General features: G+C 40.8%; 1 pseudogene; it reads left to right on the top strand.

The window, feature by feature from the left end:
• Positions 1 to 410: 410 nt before the first annotated feature.
• On the top strand, positions 411 to 5914 carry LOC133755254 (tripartite motif-containing protein 64-like; annotated as a pseudogene).
• The last annotated feature ends 3647 nt before the right edge of the window (positions 5915 to 9561 follow it).

Below are 9561 nucleotides of genomic sequence, written 5' to 3' on the forward strand. Positions count from 1 at the left end.
CCAGGCTGAAGCTGGGACTCAGGATCCTCTTTTGGGTCTTTCATGTGGGTGTCAGATGTCCAAGCACTTGGGTCACCTTCCATTGCTTTTACAGGCCATCAGAAGGGAGATGAGGCAGAAGTGGAGGAGCCAGGACACGACCTGGTGCCCACATGGAATACTGTCTAGCAGGTGGCCAATGAGCTCTCTACACTAGGACAGCCTTGTTGTAATTTTCTACCACCTTTAATATCCCAAATCTAAGACTCAAATTAGGTCAACTTGGGAAAATATGACCACTCTACTTTATTCAAATTTACTATTATCAGAAAAAGAGAACAGAAGAAAAAACATTAGTAGTCTCAATACTATTCTCACAACCACTGCCATTTCCAATAAGTAAGGGAGGGAAATATGTAAGAATATAGTCCATGTGGCTAAATCTCATAATTATTCTGCAGGAAAAACTTTTAAAGGAAATGAATACTTTATGGGAACGTTTCCAGGAATTGAAAAACAATGTGACACAGGAAATTAAAAAGGCGCATTCATTCATGGTAAGAATGAAAAAGATGTTCTTCAATTACTGTAATGCTTTACAATCACCATACTGCTTTAGCAAATTCTGGTTACCATGAAGAGTTCGTGATTTCCTCCCAGAAGAAGTGGTGGTTTCAAATGGTAACTCAGTAATCACAAATCCTGTGCCAGCCAAGACACGTAGTGAGAAGTATACCAGGGCGTAGTGGAGACAGGTCATCACAGATACTCCAAGTCCAACCCTGAAGGTTTACATCAACCTTCTCCAGCACTAAAGACAGCACTAAGTATGGCTATGAAGAAGCAGTGAAAAGTAGAATCATATCTATGAAGGAAATGAAGTCTTTCTACACTACTCCATGTGATGGGGAATGTTCCTAAATATGTTTAATTATTTAGAAGAATCAGGCAAAGGAACAGAACAAAATTAAGAAGGTTACTACTACAGTCAAAGTAGTTGATGGGGTCAAAATCCTGAAGAAGCTTCAGAAAAGGAGGGAGAAAGAGAAGGGTGGGGACACCTGAGATCCTTTGGTGAGTCTTGATTTAAACAGAGAATAAGGCTAAGAACCTACAGGAGGCACACACAGAAAAGATTTGCATGTACTCAAGAGGTTTTGCATGGGTGAGGCAGAAAGTCTGGAGAAGAGACGTACATTTTGAAAATTTTATTTAGTTGAAAGATAGGGTGAGGGGAACATCCATGCACTAGTTCATTCCCTAAATTATAGTGGCTGGCACAAGATGACAGGAGGCTGAAACTTCATCAGGGTCTCCCATATGGATGGTAAAGGCCCAAGCACTTGGGCCCTCCAATGCTTCCATCGCAGGCACGTTAGCAAGTAGATGCATGGGAACTGGGACAGCAGGAACTTGATGAGGCAATCCTAGGGGTGTCAGTATCTCAGGCAAATGGAGAAATAATATTGCCAGTTCAGCATGAGGATATGTATTCTTTAACCCAATATCTCCACAGGAATATGTGTCCATAAGGGAGTTGATGATAAAAGCTCAGTACCAGAAGTTGCATATACTTCTCTATGAGGAGGAGCAACTGCAGCTGCAGGCCCTGCACAGAGAAGCACAGGAGATTTCCCAGCAGCTCAAGGACAGTGAGATGAGAATGATGCAACAGAAACACCAGGTGAAAGAAACGTACAGAGAGCTGGCTGAGGCATGCCGGAAGCCTGACCTGGAGTTACTGCAGGTGAGCCGGGAGAGCCCTTGTTCGGGGAAAGAAGTGCTTTCCTGGGCAAGGTCATAAGAACCTGAAAATATTACCTGCACATATCACGACTTATTCCGCGGCAGGATTCGGGTCTGTTGCCCTGCATCTTTATTTTTGCCCAATCACTTGGTTCTGTATAATCTGATAATCGTTTGCGTGCTTTCCTCTGTCATAATTCACACTGGATAAAATTCTCTGCAGTGCAAGCAAGAAAAGTACTCTAGAAAAAATTATCCAGGAGCTCAGTGAGCACAAAATGGTTGCATTTTTAAATTGATTTTCAATCTATATTGCCCTTCAGGGGTGCTGAATGTCCAATCAGAGTGTTATAGAAGGTCTGGGAAACCAATTGGTTTGGCCTTGCCGAGGCAACTCCAGAAAATTTAAAAAATCTGCAGAATATTTATTTCTCAGCTGTTAATTTGGAATGTCTATGTATGATGGCATCACTATCCAATTGCCCTTGACCAAAAAAATAAAATAAAATAAAATAAAATTCCCTACTCCTGCCTCCATAAACACTGTGGTGCCCAAACTGAAAAGTATTTTCTGAAGACATTGAGGCCTTGACCTTTGCCTAAGCAAGTTTTGGTAATCAATGCCAGCGCACTCTGATTTTCAGAGGTTTCCCCACTTTGCAATAAATGTCAGTAGAGGTCAGACCTCTCTCTGGAATATGAGTGGGGGCGAGTGACCCTGCAACCTAGAACTTTTTACATTGTTGCACAGCTTCGTCCTGAATGCCATCTTCTGAATTCACACAGAGGAAGTCCTTCTTGGACCAGCTCTTAGTCTGTTATTAACAGACTCTGATACCTCTTCGCAGAGAACCAGAAGAAAATACATGATTGAAAAATACTAAAGCAAGAATTTTATAGAGCACAGAGGAGAGAGTTCTCATGACTAAATATTTTTTAATTTTTTTTCTTGCAGGATATTGGGAGTGTATTAGAAAGGTAAGTTTACAGTGAGAATCTCCAATGTGTAAGAAACTTGTGCTCTTGTTGATGTAGCAGATGCTTCTGTTTTGAGTGATTAACTTGGATCTCCCTGACTATTTACTGTTTTGTTTGATAAGGGATCCTGAGGTTTTCTACTCTTTGGTGCCAGATGAGATGTGGCTGAATTCACATATGCAAAAACAATGATTTGACTTTCTGGGCTTTGTTTCACCTTCTCTCCTCCCCTTCCTCTGGAACTGCCCCAACCAACCTTTATGGACAGATTATTCTGAGAAATCCCAGAGGAGGCCCCACCCTTGAGAGAGGGAAAGGGAAAAAAGACACAGGAAAGAGGAATTCCCACAGCAGGGGAGGAGGAGGGAGGATTCACTCCTGGGAGCAGCAGTGAGCAGGTCCTGCCCTCTCAGCCTGCCCCAGTGGCAGGCTGGATGGGGGCATCAGCCACCTCAGCTCCCTCAGGACCATGGCTGCCAGTCTGGAATTCCATTCCCTTGCTTGGTAGAAAACTCACAGCCTCCTGGCTCAGTGCAGATCCTATTGACTGTACTGTTGGGGATGTCTGTCGACTGAATTCCCATAGATTCTGCCTAAAAGCCCTGCTCTCTGTAAGCTACCCAGGATCTCTGCTTTCCCTGAAGTCAAGTGAGGGGTACAGGGGGGAATGGGATGACTGTCATTCCACAGGTTGGATAATGTCTGAGAAGAAAGAGGCAAATGGCTTTGATGTGAAATTTAGATAAAAGTACTAATTTTATTTCTCCAAAGGAAGTGAATAAAATTTATTCTTATTAGCCAATAATGGGAAAATTCCTGATGAAATAGTTTGGATTTGCATCTGGTAATGTTGTCTTGACCCTGTGATTGCCCTTTGACCTGGAGTGTCCCTGGTGTGATTCTTTACAGAGCAGAACTGGTACAGACACTCAATCCCCAGCGGGTTAACCCAGAGCTGACGTTATGGCACATCACTGGACTCACAGAGATGCTATACAACTTCAAAGGTGAGCCTCAGTCTCCATCCTTCCAGCCCTAATTTCCTTCTTCTTCACTGCTTTTGTGCCTGAGCCATTTCCCATTTTATTTCATTCACCTTCCCTGAAAATCCTACAGGTTTTTTTGAAACTGTGTCTTCTCACTTTGCTGAATCACATTACAGTGATCAAAGCTGAACTTTGTAAATAAGCATGCTGACATAAGCAGAGTATGGGAAGATATTCAGATGATTTGATTAAGGGATACAATGCTCAATTCTTAGTGTGGCAGTCAAGACTGTATGTTGGCCGTGTTCACTGCAATTTTTGTAGGGAGAGACAGTAAGGGAGCTCTTTCATCTGTTGTTTCACTCCCAAGATGGTCACAATGACCATGGCTAGCACAGCCAAATCCATGAACCAGGAGCCAGGAGCATCTTCTGCATCTCCACAAAGGTAGCAGATGCTCAAACTTTGGGTCATCTTCTGCTGCTTCCCCAGGCCATTATCAGGGACCTGGATCAGATGTGGAACAGCTGGGACATGAACTAACTGGCACTCCTATGGGATGCCAGTGTCATAGGCAGCAGCCTGAACCACTATGCTACAACACCGGCCCCATCTCACTGCATTTCTTAAAGTTTAAATATGGCACTTGATTTTTTAATTTGTCCTATATGCCTAGTATATTTATCATGCACTGCTAAAGTAGCTATTATCATTGATAAACTCAGAAAGATTTGACCAACCCCAAAAATGAGAAATTGTCAAAAGCAGACCCATTCCAATGCTATCTCCTGATTCTGAAAACAATTAAATGACGAGAGATCTGTGAATTCAGTGCAATGATGTTAGGCCTGCACTAGACAATAGTTCAGAGAGCAGAGGGTTGAAACCCAGATTGGGCGAAATCCACGTTCTGAACAGATAAGCTGAAGTCAGGACATTCTTTAGAGATATTACTTATTGGGACATGTGTTTTATGTTGAAATATTCAGATGTATAGCTTATTTCCCAATTAATAAGTATCATATTTCAAACAGGGTTATTTACTAATGGAATTAAACACAAAACTCAAAAAACAGCTTTCTAGCCAAGAAAGTACAAGTTGTAGGTTGCTCTCAATACATGCTATCCAGTGGTAGGCATTTGGCACAGCAGTAAGTATCTTGGGCACCTGTATTCTGTAGCAAAGTGCCTGGGATTCATTCCCATTCCTGCTTCCATCCAGCTTTCTGCTAATGCACACCTTGGGAGGCAGCAGATGTTTTCCCTAATATATGGATCCCTGCTACCCATGTGGCAGACCAGGATTGGATCCTGGATCCTGGCTCCTGGCTCCTGGCTCAGGCCTGGCCAAGCCCTGGTTGTGGGTATTTGGAGAGTGAACCAGCAGATGGAACATTTCTCTGTCTCTGTGTCTCTCTTTTCAAAGAAATATAAACATGTATATTCAAAACTATTGAAACCATTAACACTCCACACCAACCAAAACCCTACTTCACACAGTGTGTGATATGTCCAAGTTGGTTTTCTTATTTTTCTCTGTTATTTGATTTTTTTTCTGTAAAGCCACTTGAACCCTCCAGTTTCTCAGTTGAGCAAATCTCAATTCATTGTGCTTCCTCTCTTCCGTTAGTTTTCCTTGCAAAGTCAAGGGAAGTGATTCCATGGGCACAAAACATTTGTATTCAGGACATAGAAACAACATTCATTGATCAGATTATTCTCTTTCTGCAGTGGATCATGGTCTGAAGAAGGAAGTGGCCCACAGCTACTTAAGGCTCTCTGAGAACCTCAGAAGTGCAATAGTTGGAGAAGGACATCGCAGTGTCCCCAGCCATTCCCAGAGAGCAGAGAGCTTTGCTGTGTGAGGTGCTCAGACCTTCACCTCTGGCAAGCATTACTGGGAGGTGGATGTGTCATCCTCTTCCAATTGGATTTTGGGAGTCTGTTATGATTCCAGCACAAGTGATACCAGTGACATTCTTAATCTCAAAGAAGCATTTCTCCTGGCCTCCCTGAAGAGTAACAACCATTACGTCCTTTCCACCAGTGTTCCACCCTTAACTCACTATGTGAAAATGCCCCTGAGTAGTGTTGGGGTGTTTCTGGATTGTGACCATGGAACAGTGAGTTTCTATGACGCTGACATAGGTTCCCTCATACATTGTAATGTTCCAACCCACTTTACTTCTCCTCTGAACCCCTTTTTGTGCCTTTGCCTCCCATGAAATGTCTTTGTGAACCCCCATACAGAGGAAACTACTGTCCTGGGATGTTTTTATGTGAGACATCAGGATTGTTTTTGAGCACACTGTAACTTAATGAGCACAGTGTAATCATAGAGCATGGTTATAAAACATGCAACATACAACTGCAATGAATATATGAACTTTTTCTCTTAAAATTTATTTTAATAAAGAGCTTTGCAACTTTCATCATTATCTGATCCCAGTACTTTTTCACCACCCTGCAAAGAAACTCAATATAGTCCCCCTGGGCATACTTCCTACTCCATCACCTGACAATTCCTTTTCTGCTTTTTCTTTTGTGATTTGTATATTCTAAACAGTTTATGCTAGTAAAATGCTGAAATATGTGGCTTCTGGGGTCTTGTTTTTCCATATAGTTGAATGCTACCCAGGCACATCCACATGCAGAAAGCCTTTTATTCTCATATTTGATTATGTCTTGGGTAGAAGAGTGAAGTGTCATCTCTCTCAGCTTACTAAATAAAACAAATTTGCAAAAGTTTCTCTTCAAATCTAGCCTTTTGGGGTAGATGCAAGTGCCTGACAGGCAAGCACTTCAACCTGTCCTGATCACACATCACATCTCTGCTCAAAGATTTTTCAGGAAGCCCTTTGTGACCGTAGAGACCACAGTGATTTCTCTTACTACACACTCTACGCATAACATCCAACATCACCAATAACCTCCAACATGAATTCAACAAACCGATAGTTAGTGATGTCTGCTTGAGTGCAAATCTGAAAATTTACAAATGGAAGATCTTACCTGGTCCTGTATTGCTATTACCGGAGTACTGCTTAGGACATATTACACAAAAGAAATGTAGTGAATAAGTGGACTAAAGAACAAATAAAAGATTAGTATTAACAAAGCTACTCTAACATCAGGAATGTTTGGCTTATTGGTTTCAGAGCCACTTGCCATGGCCACATCTCATATTGGAGCACCTGGGGACATGTCCTTCTCCTATCCAGATTCTAGCTGCTTGGTGGCAATGGGCACTGTGGGAAGCAACAGGAGATGGTTCAAGTACTTACATGGAAGACCCAGAAATACGTTTCTGGTGCTAGCTTTGTCGTAACCCAGTCCTGGCCATCTTGGGGAGTGAATTGGCAAATGGGAGCTCTGTGGGCTTGATATTAGGTAATTTACTAACTCAAGTCACTACTAATTCAACTAAGTGTGATGATCAGTTCTTTCTTAAATTGGCCATCAGATGTCCAAAATCAATGCTATTTTTGGGTGAGATGTTGAAGGTGTTAGAAGATGAGACTAGTTTTGTTTTTTTCCCCCACGACTACAAAGTTTTTGTTTTAGACATAAAAACATCAGGGGTTGGGTTCTGATACAAACATCAGAGGGACAGTTTATAAAATACAAAAAAGCAATGATGCCAGTAAATGAGTTTCTACTTTAGACTCCCAACCAGAACACAAAATGACAGGATTTCCTCTTCAATTTCACTTTTAAATAAAGAAATAATAATAATAATAATAATAATAATAATAATAATAATAATAATAATAATAATAATAAAAGAACCACCATGAAGACACCATCACATTAAAATCTCTTTCTTGGGGTTTAAGCGCTATGACCCCTTCCTGCATCAAAAATATATTTCCCTGCACTTGTATTTAAGTTTTCGGCTTATTTTTCAAAGTGTATTCCCTTTCCTGTAAGAAATTGATGAAGCATTATATTTAAACCAATACAAGGTTTCAGCTGAGCTTCTATAAAAACTGAAAGATCATTATTTTGTAGTTCACTGTCTTCTAGGTTTTCTTTTTTAGGAGTTTTTAATTTTTTTTAAGGTTTTTACTTAATGAATGGAAATTTTACAGGTTCAAATTTAGTATTCCTTCCTCTGGTGTCCACCCTCCTACACCTACTCCCATTTCTTCTCCTACTCCCTTTCCTATCCCATTCTTCATTAAGATTAACTTTTAATTAACTTTATATACAGAAGACCAACTCTATGCTGTTAGATTCCAACAGTTTGTACCTACACTCACAGCACACACACACACACAACATCCAAAACCCTGTTTGAGAGCAAATTTTGTAGTTAATCTCACAGTACTTTGGTAAGGAGTTACAGGGAGAGGGAGAAGGAAGGGGATGGAGTTGGAGAGGCAGAGAGAGTTGTGCCATCTACTGATTCCCTTCACAAATGGCCACACTAGTTAGGGTTGTGCCAGGCCAAAAAAAAAGGTGCCTGAAACTCCATCCAGGTCTCCCATATGGATTCAGGGACCCAAGTATTTGGGTCATCTTTTGTGGATTTCCCAGGTATATTAACAGCTGGATCAGAACTGGAGCACCTGGGAATCAAACCATCCCTCATGGAATGGCAGAGTTGTGAGTGGCAACTTAATCAGCTATGCCACAATGCCAGCCCCTCCTCTTTTGTTTTTTTTTATAAATATTTATTTATTTATTTGAAAGAGTTACACAGAGAGAGAAGGAGAGGCAGAGATAGAGAGAGAGAGAGAGATCTTCCATCTGCCAGTTCACTCCCCAAATTCTACATTGTGTGCTAAAAATATTTATATCTAATTAGTATTTCTACCCTTTATGTATGATGGCCATTTTTGAGTGCTTATTTTGTTCCTAAAAATCTTAACAAAGTATGATTTAAAGTGGTTTTCTAGATCAAAAATTAGTTTTGAAGAATTTATAATTTTTACAGCACAAGTTTCCTTTTCTAAATATGTTCATTGTTAGTATCAGAAACAATGGTAAATAGTAGTAATGATTTGATCTCATCTTCTGACTTTGAAGCTAATGGCTGCAACCATAAACATTATTTTAGCAAATCATTTGAAAGAAATTAAATATTAAGTAAATGTTGGATTTATATGTATTAATTTTATCTTTTTAAAGTATTCATTCATTTTACAGGCAAAATGACAGAGAAAAGTAGATTCTCCATCCACTGGTTCAGTCTCCAAATGGCTATAATGGCTGAGACTGTTTCTGGCCACAGCCAGGAGCTTGGAACTCTAACCTGGTCTCCCACCTGGGTTGGGGGGTATCCAAGTATGTGAGCCATCTTCTGTTTCCTTCCCAGGCATATTAGCAGGGAACTGTATCAGAAATAGAGCAGTTTGGACTCAACCCCAGTTGATTTGGGTTGCCAGTGTCACAAGTAGTACCTCAACCAGGTGTACCACAATGTTGGTCCCAGTATTACTTGGTTTTAATCCATAATGTTTAGGAATTTTATCAAATATCTTTTCTTATATATCAGTGCAATTTATTCACCATGGATTAATCAAGAATCTCCAGAGAAACAGAATAACAAAAAATTGTGTTTCTGATTCAAAGCTTGTACTGCCACTGTCTCTCCAGAACCACTCACACAGGAAGGGGAGGAGATAGGAATGAAATGAAAGTGCTTTCCTTATCACCTGTGTGGGATTCCTTTCCAAGGAAAGATCCAGCTCCTTTTAACTTCAAGGCTAATGCCTTAAACTATTTGGTGCATTGGAATCACCTGAAAGGCTTGTTAGACTACAGATTGCTGAGCCTCAGCTGCAGAGGCTTTGTTCAGGAGGGTGGGGACAGAGAGCTTGAATTTCAAATCAGTTATAAGATGCTGCTTCGGGTGCTGGTCCCTGGA

This window comes from Lepus europaeus, unplaced genomic scaffold (genome assembly GCF_033115175.1).
Source record: "Lepus europaeus isolate LE1 unplaced genomic scaffold, mLepTim1.pri SCAFFOLD_3_1, whole genome shotgun sequence".
Classification (NCBI taxonomy): Eukaryota; Metazoa; Chordata; class Mammalia; order Lagomorpha; family Leporidae; genus Lepus; species Lepus europaeus.